We start from the raw sequence: 17760 nt of genomic DNA on the forward strand, positions 1-17760 counted from the left end.
ACACTATCAATGTCACATTAATCCATGTCATGACAAGTCTATGAAATATCCACACTATCACTGTCACATTAATCCATGTCATGACAAGTCTATGAAATATCCACACTATCACTGTCACATTAATCCATGTCATGACAAGTCTATGAAATATCCACACTATCACTGTCACATTAATCCATGTCATGACAAGTCTATGAAATATCCACACTATCAATGTCACATTAATCCATGTCATGACAAGTCTATGAAATATCCACACTATCACTGTCACATTAATCCATGTCATGACAAGTCTATGAAATATCCACACTATCACTGTCACATTAATCCATGTCATGACAAGTCTATGAAATATCCACACTATCAAAGTCACATTAATCCATGTCATGACAAGTCTATGAAATATCCACACTATCACTGTCACATTAATCCATGTCATGACAAGTCTATGAAATATCCACACTATCACTGTCACATTAATCCATGTCATGACAAGTCTATGAAATATCCACACTATCACTGTCACATTAATCCATGTCATGACAAGTCTATGAAATATCCACACTATCACTGTCACATTAATCCATGTCATGACAAGTCTATGAAATATCCACACTATCACTGTCACATTAATCCATGTCATGACAAGTCTATGAAATATCCACACTATCAATGTCACATTAATCCATGTCATGACAAGTCTATGAAATATCCACACTATCACTGTCACATTAATCCATGTCATGACAAGTCTATGAAATATCCACACTATCACTGTCACATTAATCCATGTCATGACAAGTCTATGAAATATCCACACTATCACTGTCACATTAATCCATGTCATGACAAGTCTATGAAATATCCACACTATCACTGTCACATTAATCCATGTCATGACAAGTCTATGAAATATCCACACTATCAATGTCACATTAATCCATGTCATGACAAGTCTATGAAATATCCACACTATCACTGTCACATTAATCCATGTCATGACAAGTCTATGAAATATCCACACTATCACTGTCACATTAATCCATGTCATGACAAGTCTATGAAATATCCACACTATCAATGTCACATTAATCCATGTCATGACAAGTCTATGAAATATCCACACTATCACTGTCACATTAATCCATGTCATGACAAGTCTATGAAATATCCACACTATCTCTGTCACATTAATCCATGTCATGACAAGTCTATGAAATATCCACACTATCAATGTCACATTAATCCATGTCATGACAAGTCTATAAAATATCCACACTATCAATGTCACATTAATCCATGTCATGACAAGTCTATGAAATATCCACACTATCACTGTCACATTAATCCATGTCATGACAAGTCTATGAAATATCCACACTATCAATGTCACATTAATCCATGTCATGACAAGTCTATAAAATATCCACACTATCAATGTCACATTAATCCATGTCATGACAAGTCTATGAAATATCCACACTATCACTGTCACATTAATCCATGTCATGACAAGTCTATGAAATATCCACACTATCAATGTCACATTAATCCATGTCATGACAAGTCTATGAAATATCCACACTATCACTGTCACATTAATCCATGTCATGACAAGTCTATGAAATATCCACACTATCACTGTCACATTAATCCATGTCATGACAAGTCTATGAAATATCCACACTATCAATGTCACATTAATCCATGTCATGACAAGTCTATGAAATATCCACACTATCACTGTCACATTAATCCATGTCATGACAAGTCTATGAAATATCCACACTATCACTGTCACATTAATCCATGTCATGACAAGTCTATGAAATATCCACACTATCACTGTCACATTAATCCATGTCATGACAAGTCTATGAAATATCCACACTATCAATGTCACATTAATCCATGTCATGACAAGTCTATAAAATATCTACACTATCAATGTCACATTAATCCATGTCATGACAAGTCTATGAAATATCCACACTATCACTGTCACATTAATCCATGCCATGACAAGTCTATGAAATATCCACACTATCACTGTCACATTAATCCATGTCATGACAAGTCTATGAAATATCCACACTATCAATGTCACATTAATCCATGTCATGACAAGTCTATGAAATATCCACACTATCAATGTCACATTAATCCATGTCATGACAAGTCTATGAAATATCCACACTCTTACTGTCACATTAATCCATGTCATGACAAGTCTATGAAATATCCACACTATCACTGTCACATTAATCCATGTCATGACAAGTCTATGAAATATCCACACTATCAATGTCACATTAATCCATGTCATGACAAGTCTATGAAATATCCACACTATCAATGTCACATTAATCCATGTCATGACAAGTCTATGAAATATCCACACTATCACTGTCACATTAATCCATGTCATGACAAGTCTATGAAATATCCACACTATCACTGTCACATTAATCCATGTCATGACAAGTCTATGAAATATCCACACTATCACTGTCACATTAATCCATGTCATGACAAGTCTATGAAATATCCACACTATCACTGTCACATTAATCCATGTCATGACAAGTCTATGAAATATCCACACTATCACTGTCACATTAATCCATGTCATGACAAGTCTATGAAATATCCACACTATCACTGTCACATTAATCCATGTCATGACAAGTCTATGAAATATCCACACTATCACTGTCACATTAATCCATGTCATGACAAGTCTATGAAATATCCACACTATCACTGTCACATTAATCCATGTCATGACAAGTCTATGAAATATCCACACTATCACTGTCACATTAATCCATGTCATGACAAGTCTATGAAATATCAACACTATCACTGTCACATTAATCCATGTCATGACAAGTCTATGAAATATCCACACTATCACTGTCACATTAATCCATGTCATGACAAGTCTATGAAATATCCACACTATCAATGTCACATTAATCCATGTCATGACAAGTCTATGAAATATCCACACTATCACTGTCACATTAATCCATGTCATGACAAGTCTATGAAATATCCACACTATCACTGTCACATTAATCCATGTCATGACAAGTCTATGAAATATCCACACTATCACTGTCACATTAATCCATGTCATGACAAGTCTATGAAATATCCACACTATCACTGTCACATTAATCCATGTCATGACAAGTCTATGAAATATCCACACTATCACATTAATCCATGTCATGACAAGTCTATGAAATATCCACACTATCACTGTCACATTAATCCATGTCATGACAAGTCTATGAAATATCCACACTATCACTGTCACATTAATCCATGTCATGACAAGTCTATGAAATATCCACACTATCACTGTCACATTAATCCATGTCATGACAAGTCTATGAAATATCCACACTATCACTGTCACATTAATCCATGTCATGACAAGTCTATGAAATATCCACACTATCACTGTCACATTAATCCATGTCATGACAAGTCTATGAAATATCCACACTATCAATGTCACATTAATCCATGTCATGACAAGTCTATGAAATATCCACACTATCACTGTCACATTAATCCATGTCATGACAAGTCTATGAAATATCCACACTATCACTGTCACATTAATCCATGTCATGACAAGTCTATGAAATATCCACACTATCAATGTCACATTAATCCATGTCATGACAAGTCTATGAAATATCCACACTATCACTGTCACATTAATCCATGTCATGACAAGTCTATGAAATATCCACACTATCACTGTCACATTAATCCATGTCATGACAAGTCTATGAAATATCCACACTATCAATGTCACATTAATCCATGTCATGACAAGTCTATGAAATATCCACACTATCACTGTCACATTAATCCATGTCATGACAAGTCTATGAAATATCCACACTATCACTGTCACATTAATCCATGTCATGACAAGTCTATGAAATATCCACACTGTCAATGTCACATTAATCCATGTCATGACAAGTCTATAAAATATCCACACTATCAATGTCACATTAATCCATGTCATGACAAGTCTATGAAATATCCACACTATCACTGTCACATTAATCCATGTCATGACAAGTCTATGAAATATCCACACTATCAATGTCACATTAATCCATGTCATGACAAGTCCTATAAAATATCTACACTATCAATGTCACATTAATCCATGTCATGACAAGTCTATGAAATATCCACACTATCACTGTCACATTAATCCATGTCATGACAAGTCTATGAAATATCCACACTATCAATGTCACATTAATCCATGTCATGACAAGTCTATGAAATATCCACACTATCACTGTCACATTAATCCATGTCATGACAAGTCTATGAAATATCCACACTATCACTGTCACATTAATCCATGTCATGACAAGTCTATGAAATATCCACACTATCAATGTCACATTAATCCATGTCATGACAAGTCTATGAAATATCCACACTATCACTGTCACATTAATCCATGTCATGACAAGTCTATGAAATATCCACACTATCACTGTCACATTAATCCATGTCATGACAAGTCTATGAAATATCCACACTATCACTGTCACATTAATCCATGTCATGACAAGTCTATGAAATATCCACACTATCAATGTCACATTAATCCATGTCATGACAAGTCTATAAAATATCTACACTATCAATGTCACATTAATCCATGTCATGACAAGTCTATGAAATATCCACACTATCACTGTCACATTAATCCATGTCATGACAAGTCTATGAAATATCCACACTATCACTGTCACATTAATCCATGTCATGACAAGTCTATAAAATATGTACACTATCAATGTCACATTAATCCATGTCATGACAAGTCTATGAAATATCCACACTATCAATGTCACATTAATCCATGTCATGACAAGTCTATGAAATATCCACACTATCACTGTCACATTAATCCATGTCATGACAAGTCTATGAAATATCCACACTATCACTGTCACATTAATCCATGTCATGACAAGTCTATGAAATATCCACACTATCACTGTCACATTAATCCATGTCATGACAAGTCTATGAAATATCCACACTATCAATGTCACATTAATCCATGTCATGACAAGTCTATGAAATATCCACACTATCACTGTCACATTAATCCATGTCATGACAAGTCTATGAAATATCCACACTATCACTGTCACATTAATCCATGTCATGACAAGTCTATGAAATATCCACACTATCACTGTCATATTAATCCATGTCATGACAAGTCTATGAAATATCAACACTATCACTGTCACATTAATCCATGTCATGACAAGTCTATGAAATATCCACACTATCACTGTCACATTAATCCATGTCATGACAAGTCTATGAAATATCCACACTATCACTGTCACATTAATCCATGTCATGACAAGTCTATGAAATATCCACACTATCACTGTCACATTAATCCATGTCATGACAAGTCTATGAAATATCCACACTATCAATGTCACATTAATCCATGTCATGACAAGTCTATGAAATATCCACACTATCACTGTCACATTAATCCATGTCATGACAAGTCTATGAAATATCCACACTATCACTGTCACATTAATCCATGTCATGACAAGTCTATGAAATATCCACACTATCACTGTCACATTAATCCATGTCATGACAAGTCTATGAAATATCCACACTATCAATGTCACATTAATCCATGTCATGACAAGTCTATGAAATATCCACACTATCACTGTCACATTAATCCATGTCATGACAAGTCTATGAAATATCCACACTATCACTGTCACATTAATCCATGTCATGACAAGTCTATGAAATATCCACACTATCACTGTCACATTAATCCATGTCATGACAAGTCTATGAAATATCAACACTATCACTGTCACATTAATCCATGTCATGACAAGTCTATGAAATATCCACACTATCAATGTCACATTAATCCATGTCATGACAAGTCTATGAAATATCCACACTATCAATGTCACATTAATCCATGTCATGACAAGTCTATGAAATATCCACACTATCAATGTCACATTAATCCATGTCATGACAAGTCTATGAAATATCCACACTCTTACTGTCACATTAATCCATGTCATGACAAGTCTATGAAATATCCACACTATCACTGTCACATTAATCCATGTCATGACAAGTCTATGAAATATCCACACTATCAATGTCACATTAATCCATGTCATGACAAGTCTATGAAATATCCACACTATCAATGTCACATTAATCCATGTCATGACAAGTCTATGAAATATCCACACTATCACTGTCACATTAATCCATGTCATGACAAGTCTATGAAATATCCACACTATCACTGTCACATTAATCCATGTCATGACAAGTCTATGAAATATCCACACTATCACTGTCACATTAATCCATGTCATGACAAGTCTATGAAATATCCACACTATCACTGTCACATTAATCCATGTCATGACAAGTCTATGAAATATCCACACTATCACTGTCACATTAATCCATGTCATGACAAGTCTATGAAATATCCACACTATCACTGTCACATTAATCCATGTCATGACAAGTCTATGAAATATCCACACTATCACTGTCACATTAATCCATGTCATGACAAGTCTATGAAATATCCACACTATCGCTGTCACATTAATCCATGTCATGACAAGTCTATGAAATATCCACACTATCACTGTCACATTAATCCATGTCATGACAAGTCTATGAAATATCAACACTATCACTGTCACATTAATCCATGTCATGACAAGTCTATGAAATATCCACACTATCACTGTCACATTAATCCATGTCATGACAAGTCTATGAAATATCCACACTATCAATGTCACATTAATCCATGTCATGACAAGTCTATGAAATATCCACACTATCACTGTCACATTAATCCATGTCATGACAAGTCTATGAAATATCCACACTATCACTGTCACATTAATCCATGTCATGACAAGTCTATGAAATATCCACACTATCACTGTCACATTAATCCATGTCACGACAAGTCTATGAAATATCCACACTATCACTGTCACATTAATCCATGTCACGACAAGTCTATGAAATATCCACACTATCACTGTCACATTAATCCATGTCATGACAAGTCTATGAAATATCCACACTATCACATTAATCCATGTCATGACAAGTCTATTAAATATCCACACTATCACTGTCACATTAATCCATGTCATGACAAGTCTATGAAATATCCACACTATCACTGTCACATTAATCCATGTCATGACAAGTCTATGAAATATCCACACTATCACTGTCACATTAATCCATGTCATGACAAGTCTATGAAATATCCACACTATCACTGTCACATTAATCCATGTCATGACAAGTCTATGAAATATCCACACTATCACTGTCACATTAATCCATGTCATGACAAGTCTATGAAATATCCACACTATCACTGTCACATAATCCATGTCATGACAAGTCTATGAAATATCCACACTATCACTGTCACATTAATCCATGTCATGACAAGTCTATGAAATATCCACACTATCACTGTCACATTAATCCATGTCATGACAAGTCTATGAAATATCCACACTATCACTGTCACATTAATCCATGTCACGACAAGTCTATGAAATATCCACACTATCACTGTCACATTAATCCATGTCACGACAAGTCTATGAAATATCCACACTATCACTGTCACATTAATCCATGTCATGACAAGTCTATGAAATATCCACACTATCACATTAATCCATGTCATGACAAGTCTATTAAATATCCACACTATCACTGTCACATTAATCCATGTCATGACAAGTCTATGAAATATCCACACTATCACTGTCACATTAATCCATGTCATGACAAGTCTATGAAATATCCACACTATCACTGTCACATTAATCCATGTCATGACAAGTCTATGAAATATCCACACTATCACTGTCACATTAATCCATGTCATGACAAGTCTATGAAATATCCACACTATCACTGTCACATTAATCCATGTCATGACAAGTCTATGAAATATCCACACTATCACTGTCACATAAATCCATGTCATGACAAGTCTATGAAATATCCACACTATCACTGTCACATTAATCCATGTCATGACAAGTCTATGAAATATCCACACTATCACTGTCACATTAATCCATGTCATGACAAGTCTATGAAATATCCACACTATCACTGTCACATTAATCCATGTCATGACAAGTCTATGAAATATCCACACTATCACTGTCACATTAATCCATGTCATGACAAGTCTATGAAATATCCACACTATCACTGTCACATTAATCCATGTCATGACAAGTCTATGAAATATCCACACTATCACTGTCACATTAATCCATGTCATGACAAGTCTATGAAATATCCACACTATCACTGTCACATTAATCCATGTCATGACAAGTCTATGAAATATCCACACTATCACTGTCACATTAATCCATGTCATGACAAGTCTATGAAATATCCACACTATCACTGTCACATTAATCCATGTCATGACAAGTCTATGAAATATCCACACTATCAATGTCACATTAATCCATGTCATGACAAGTCTATGAAATATCCACACTATCAATGTCACATTAATCCATGTCATGACAAGTCTATGAAATATCCACACTATCAATGTCACATTAATCCATGTCATGACAAGTCTATGAAATATCCACACTCTTACTGTCACATTAATCCATGTCATGACAAGTCTATGAAATATCCACACTATCACTGTCACATTAATCCATGTCATGACAAGTCTATGAAATATCCACACTATCAATGTCACATTAATCCATGTCATGACAAGTCTATGAAATATCCACACTATCAATGTCACATTAATCCATGTCATGACAAGTCTATGAAATATCCACACTATCACTGTCACATTAATCCATGTCATGACAAGTCTATGAAATATCCACACTATCACTGTCACATTAATCCATGTCATGACAAGTCTATGAAATATCCACACTATCACTGTCACATTAATCCATGTCATGACAAGTCTATGAAATATCCACACTATCACTGTCACATTAATCCATGTCATGACAAGTCTATGAAATATCCACACTATCACTGTCACATTAATCCATGTCATGACAAGTCTATGAAATATCCACACTATCACTGTCACATTAATCCATGTCATGACAAGTCTATGAAATATCCACACTATCGCTGTCACATTAATCCATGTCATGACAAGTCTATGAAATATCCACACTATCGCTGTCACATTAATCCATGTCATGACAAGTCTATGAAATATCCACACTATCACTGTCACATTAATCCATGTCATGACAAGTCTATGAAATATCAACACTATCACTGTCACATTAATCCATGTCATGACAAGTCTATGAAATATCCACACTATCACTGTCACATTAATCCATGTCATGACAAGTCTATGAAATATCCACACTATCACTGTCACATTAATCCATGTCACGACAAGTCTATGAAATATCCACACTATCACTGTCACATTAATCCATGTCATGACAAGTCTATGAAATATCCACACTATCACTGTCACATTAATCCATGTCATGACAAGTCTATGAAATATCCACACTATCACTGTCACATTAATCCATGTCATGACAAGTCTATGAAATATCCACACTATCACTGTCACATTAATCCATGTCATGACAAGTCTATGAAATATCCACACTATCACTGTCACATTAATCCATGTCATGACAAGTCTATGAAATATCCACACTATCACTGTCACATTAATCCATGTCATGACAAGTCTATGAAATATCCACACTATCACTGTCACATTAATCCATGTCATGACAAGTCTATGAAATATCCACACTATCACTGTCACATTAATCCATGTCACGACAAGTCTATGAAATATCCACACTATCACTGTCACATTAATCCATGTCACGACAAGTCTATGAAATATCCACACTATCACTGTCACATTAATCCATGTCATGACAAGTCTATGAAATATCCACACTATCAACATTAATCCATGTCATGACAAGTCTATTAAATATCCACACTATCACTGTCACATTAATCCATGTCATGACAAGTCTATGAAATATCCACACTATCACTGTCACATTAATCCATGTCATGACAAGTCTATGAAATATCCACACTATCACTGTCACATTAATCCATGTCATGACAAGTCTATGAAATATCCACACTATCACTGTCACATTAATCCATGTCATGACAAGTCTATGAAATATCCACACTATCACTGTCACATTAATCCATGTCATGACAAGTCTATGAAATATCCACACTATCACTGTCACATTAATCCATGTCATGACAAGTCTATGAAATATCCACACTATCACTGTCACATTAATCCATGTCATGACAAGTCTATGAAATATCCACACTATCACTGTCACATTAATCCATGTCATGACAAGTCTATGAAATATCCACACTATCACTGTCACATTAATCCATGTCACGACAAGTCTATGAAATATCCACACTATCACTGTCACATTAATCCATGTCACGACAAGTCTATGAAATATCCACACTATCACTGTCACATTAATCCATGTCATGACAAGTCTATGAAATATCCACACTATCACATTAATCCATGTCATGACAAGTCTATGAAATATCCACACTATCACTGTCACATTAATCCATGTCATGACAAGTCTATGAAATATCCACACTATCACTGTCACATTAATCCATGTCATGACAAGTCTATGAAATATCCACACTATCACTGTCACATTAATCCATGTCATGACAAGTCTATGAAATATCCACACTATCGCTGTCACATTAATCCATGTCATGACAAGTCTATGAAATATCCACACTATCGCTGTCACATTAATCCATGTCATGACAAGTCTATGAAATATCCACACTATCACTGTCACATTAATCCATGTCATGACAAGTCTATGAAATATCAACACTATCACTGTCACATTAATCCATGTCATGACAAGTCTATGAAATATCCACACTATCACTGTCACATTAATCCATGTCATGACAAGTCTATGAAATATCCACACTATCACTGTCACATTAATCCATGTCACGACAAGTCTATGAAATATCCACACTATCACTGTCACATTAATCCATGTCATGACAAGTCTATGAAATATCCACACTATCACTGTCACATTAATCCATGTCATGACAAGTCTATGAAATATCCACACTATCACTGTCACATTAATCCATGTCATGACAAGTCTATGAAATATCCACACTATCACTGTCACATTAATCCATGTCATGACAAGTCTATGAAATATCCACACTATCACTGTCACATTAATCCATGTCATGACAAGTCTATGAAATATCCACACTATCACTGTCACATTAATCCATGTCATGACAAGTCTATGAAATATCCACACTATCACTGTCACATTAATCCATGTCATGACAAGTCTATGAAATATCCACACTATCACTGTCACATTAATCCATGTCATGACAAGTCTATGAAATATCCACACTATCGCTGTCACATTAATCCATGTCATGACAAGTCTATGAAATATCCACACTATCACTGTCACATTAATCCATGTCATGACAAGTCTATGAAATATCCACACTATCACTGTCACATTAATCCATGTCATGACAAGTCTATGAAATATCCACACTATCACTGTCACATTAATCCATGTCATGACAAGTCTATGAAATATCCACACTATCACTGTCACATTAATCCATGTCATGACAAGTCTATGAAATATCCACACTATCACTGTCACATTAATCCATGTCACGACAAGTCTATGAAATATCCACACTATCACTGTCACATTAATCCATGTCATGACAAGTCTATGAAATATCCACACTATCACTGTCACATTAATCCATGTCATGACAAGTCTATGAAATATCCACACTATCACTGTCACATTAATCCATGTCATGACAAGTCTATGAAATATCCACACTATCACTGTCACATTAATCCATGTCATGACAAGTCTATGAAATATCCACACTATCACTGTCACATTAATCCATGTCATGACAAGTCTATGAAATATCCACACTATCACTGTCACATTAATCCATGTCATGACAAGTCTATGAAATATCCACACTATCACTGTCACATTAATCCATGTCATGACAAGTCTATGAAATATCCACACTATCACTGTCACATTAATCCATGTCACTGACAAGTCTATGAAATATCCACACTATCACTGTCACATTAATCCATGTCACGACAAGTCTATGAAATATCCACACTATCACTGTCACATTAATCCATGTCATGACAAGTCTATGAAATATCCACACTATCACATTAATCCATGTCATGACAAGTCTATTAAATATCCACACTATCACTGTCACATTAATCCATGTCATGACAAGTCTATGAAATATCCACACTATCACTGTCACATTAATCCATGTCATGACAAGTCTATGAAATATCCACACTATCACTGTCACATTAATCCATGTCATGACAAGTCTATGAAAATATCCACACTATCACTGTCACATTAATCCATGTCATGACAAGTCTATGAAATATCCACACTATCACTGTCACATTAATCCATGTCATGACAAGTCTATGAAATATCCACACTATCACTGTCACATTAATCCATGTCATGACAAGTCTATGAAATATCCACACTATCACTGTCACATTAATCCATGTCATGACAAGTCTATGAAATATCCACACTATCACTGTCACATTAATCCATGTCATGACAAGTCTATGAAATATCCACACTATCACTGTCACATTAATCCATGTCACGACAAGTCTATGAAATATCCACACTATCACTGTCACATTAATCCATGTCACGACAAGTCTATGAAATATCACACTATCACTGTCACATTAATCCATGTCATGACAAGTCTATGAAATATCCACACTATCACATTAATCCATGTCATGACAAGTCTATTAAATATCCACACTATCACTGTCACATTAATCCATGTCATGACAAGTCTATGAAATATCCACACTATCACTGTCACATTAATCCATGTCATGACAAGTCTATGAAATATCCACACTATCACTGTCACATTAATCCATGTCATGACAAGTCTATGAAATATCCACACTATCACTGTCACATTAATCCATGTCATGACAAGTCTATGAAATATCCACACTATCACTGTCACATTAATCCATGTCATGACAAGTCTATGAAATATCCACACTATCACTGTCACATAAATCCATGTCATGACAAGTCTATGAAATATCCACACTATCACTGTCACATTAATCCATGTCATGACAAGTCTATGAAATATCCACACTATCACTGTCACATTAATCCATGTCATGACAAGTCTATGAAATATCCACACTATCACTGTCACATTAATCCATGTCATGACAAGTCTATGAAATATCCACACTATCACTGTCACATTAATCCATGTCATGACAAGTCTATGAAATATCCACACTATCACTGTCACATTAATCCATGTCATGACAAGTCTATGAAATATCCACACTATCACTGTCACATTAATCCATGTCATGACAAGTCTATGAAATATCCACACTATCACTGTCACATTAATCCATGTCATGACAAGTCTATGAAATATCCACACTATCACTGTCACATTAATCCATGTCATGACAAGTCTATGAAATATCCACACTATCACTGTCACATTAATCCATGTCATGACAAGTCTATGAAATATCCACACTATCACTGTCACATTAATCCATGTCATGACAAGTCTATGAAATATCCACACTATCACTGTCACATTAATCCATGTCATGACAAGTCTATGAAATATCCACACTATCACTGTCACATTAATCCATGTCATGACAAGTCTATGAAATATCCACACTATCACTGTCACATTAATCCATGTCATGACAAGTCTATGAAATATCCACACTATCACTGTCACATTAATCCATGTCATGACAAGTCTATGAAATATCCACACTATCACTGTCACATTCATCCATGTCATGACAAGTCTATGAAATATCCACACTATCACTGTCACATTCATCCATGTCATGACAAGTCTATGAAATATCCACACTATCACTGTCACATTCATCCATGTCATGACAAGTCTATGAAATATCCACACTATCACTGTCACATTCATCCATGTCATGACAAGTCTATGAAATATCCACACTATCACTGTCACATGAATCCATGTCATGACAAGTCTATGAAATATCCACACTATCACTGTCACATTCATCCATGTCATGACAAGTCTATGAAATATCCACACTATCACTGTCACATTCATCCATGTCATGACAAGTCTATGAAATATCCACACTATCACTGTCACATTAATCCATGTCATGACAAGTCTATGAAATATCCACACTATCACTGTCACATTCATCCATGTCATGACAAGTCTATGAAATATCCACACTATCACTGTCACATGAATCCATGTCATGACAAGTCTATGAAATATCCACACTATCACTGTCACATGAATCCATGTCATGACAAGTCTATGAAATATCCACACTATCACTGTCACATGAATCCATGTCATGACAAGTCTATGAAATATCCACACTATCACTGTCACATGAATCCATGTCATGACAAGTCTATGAATATCCACACTATCACTGTCACATGAATCCATGTCATGACAAGTCTATGAAATATCCACACTATCACTGTCACATGAATCCATGTCATGACAAGTCTATGAAATATCCACACTATCACTGTCACATGAATCCATGTCATGACAAGTCTATGAAATATCCACACTATCACTGTCACATGAATCCATGTCATGACAAGTCTATGAAATATCCACACTATCACTGTCACATGAATCCATGTCATGACAAGTCTATGAAATATCCACACTATCACTGTCACATGAATCCATGTCATGACAAGTCTATGAAATATCCACACTATCACTGTCACATGAATCCATGTCATGACAAGTCTATGAAATATCCACACTATCACTGTCACATGAATCCATGTCATGACAAGTCTATGAAATATCCACACTATCACTGTCACATGAATCCATGTCATGACAAGTCTATGAAATATCCACACTATCACTGTCACATGAATCCATGTCATGACAAGTCTATGAAATATCCACACTATCACTGTCACATGAATCCATGTCATGACAAGTCTATGAAATATCCACACTATCACTGTCACATGAATCCATGTCATGACAAGTCTATGAAATATCCACACTATCACTGTCACATGAATCCATGTCATGACAAGTCTATGAAATATCCACACTATCACTGTCACATGAATCCATGTCATGACAAGTCTATGAAATATCCACACTATCACTGTCACATGAATCCATGTCATGACAAGTCTATGAAATATCCACACTATCACTGTCACATGAATCCATGTCATGACAAGTCTATGAAATATCCACACTATCACTGTCACATGAATCCATGTCATGACAAGTCTATGAAATATCCACACTATCACTGTCACATGAATCCATGTCATGACAAGTCTATGAAATATCCACACTATCACTGTCACATGAATCCATGTCATGACAAGTCTATGAAATATCCACACTATCACTGTCACATGAATCCATGTCATGACAAGTCTATGAAATATCCACACTATCACTGTCACATGAATCCATGTCATGACAAGTCTATGAAATATCCACACTATCACTGTCACATGAATCCATGTCATGACAAGTCTATGAAATATCCACACTATCACTGTCACATGAATCCATGTCATGACAAGTCTATGAAATATCCACACTATCACTGTCACATGAATCCATGTCATGACAAGTCTATGAAATATCCACACTATCACTGTCACATGAATCCATGTCATGACAAGTCTATGAAATATCCACACTATCACTGTCACATGAATCCATGTCATGACAAGTCTATGAAATATCCACACTATCACTGTCACATGAATCCATGTCATGACAAGTCTATGAAATATCCACACTATCACTGTCACATGAATCCATGTCATGACAAGTCTATGAAATATCCACACTATCACTGTCACATGAATCCATGTCATGACAAGTCTATGAAATATCCACACTATCACTGTCACATGAATCCATGTCATGACAAGTCTATGAAATATCCACACTATCACTGTCACATGAATCCATGTCATGACAAGTCTATGAAATATCCACACTATCACTGTCACATGAATCCATGTCATGACAAGTCTATGAAATATCCACACTATCACTGTCACATGAATCCATGTCATGACAAGTCTATGAAATATCCACACTATCACTGTCACATGAATCCATGTCATGACAAGTCTATGAAATATCCACACTATCACTGTCACATGAATCCATGTCATGACAAGTCTATGAAATATCCACACTATCACTGTCACATGAATCCATGTCATGACAAGTCTATGAAATATCCACACTATCACTGTCACATGAATCCATGTCATGACAAGTCTATGAAATATCCACACTATCACTGTCACATGAATCCATGTCATGACAAGTCTATGAAATATCCACACTATCACTGTCACATGAATCCATGTCATGACAAGTCTATGAAATATCCACACTATCACTGTCACATGAATCCATGTCATGACAAGTCGATGAAATATCCACACTATCACTGTCACATGAATCCATGTCATGACAAGTCGATGAAATATCCACACTATCACTGTCACATGAATCCATGTCATGACAAGTCGATGAAATATCCACACTATCACTGTCACATTAATCCATGTCATGACAAGTCTATGAAATATCCACACTATCACTGTCACATTAATCCATGTCATGACAAGTCTATGAAATATCCACACTATCACTGTCACATTAATCCATGTCATGACAAGTCTATGAAATATCCACACTATCACTGTCACATTAATCCATGTCATGACAAGTCTATGAAATATCCACACTATCACTGTCACATTAATCCATGTCATGACAAGTCTATGAAATATCCACACTATCACTGTCACATTAATCCATGTCATGACAAGTCGATGAAATATCCACACTATCACTGTCACATTAATCCATGTCATGACAAGTCTATGAAATATCCACACTATCACTGTCACATTAATCCATGTCATGACAAGTCGATGAAATATCCACACTATCACTGTCACATTAATCCATGTCATGACAAGTCGATGAAATATCCACACTATCACTGTCACATTAATCCATGTCATGACAAGTCTATGAAATATCCACACTATCACTGTCACATTAATCCATGTCATGACAAGTCTATGAAATATCCACACTATCACTGTCACATTAATCCATGTCATGACAAGTCTATGAAATATCCACACTATCACTGTCACATTAATCCATGTCATGACAAGTCTATGAAATATCCACACTATCACTGTCACATTAATCCATGTCATGACAAGTCTATGAAATATCCACACTATCACTGTCACATTAATCCATGTCATGACAAGTCGATGAAATATCCACACTATCACTGTCACATTAATCCATGTCATGACAAGTCGATGAAATATCCACACTATCACTGTCACATTAATCCATGTCATGACAAGTCGATGAAATATCCAC

Source organism: Heterodontus francisci, unplaced genomic scaffold, assembly GCF_036365525.1.
Source record: "Heterodontus francisci isolate sHetFra1 unplaced genomic scaffold, sHetFra1.hap1 HAP1_SCAFFOLD_288, whole genome shotgun sequence".
NCBI classification, from domain to species: Eukaryota; Metazoa; Chordata; class Chondrichthyes; order Heterodontiformes; family Heterodontidae; genus Heterodontus; species Heterodontus francisci.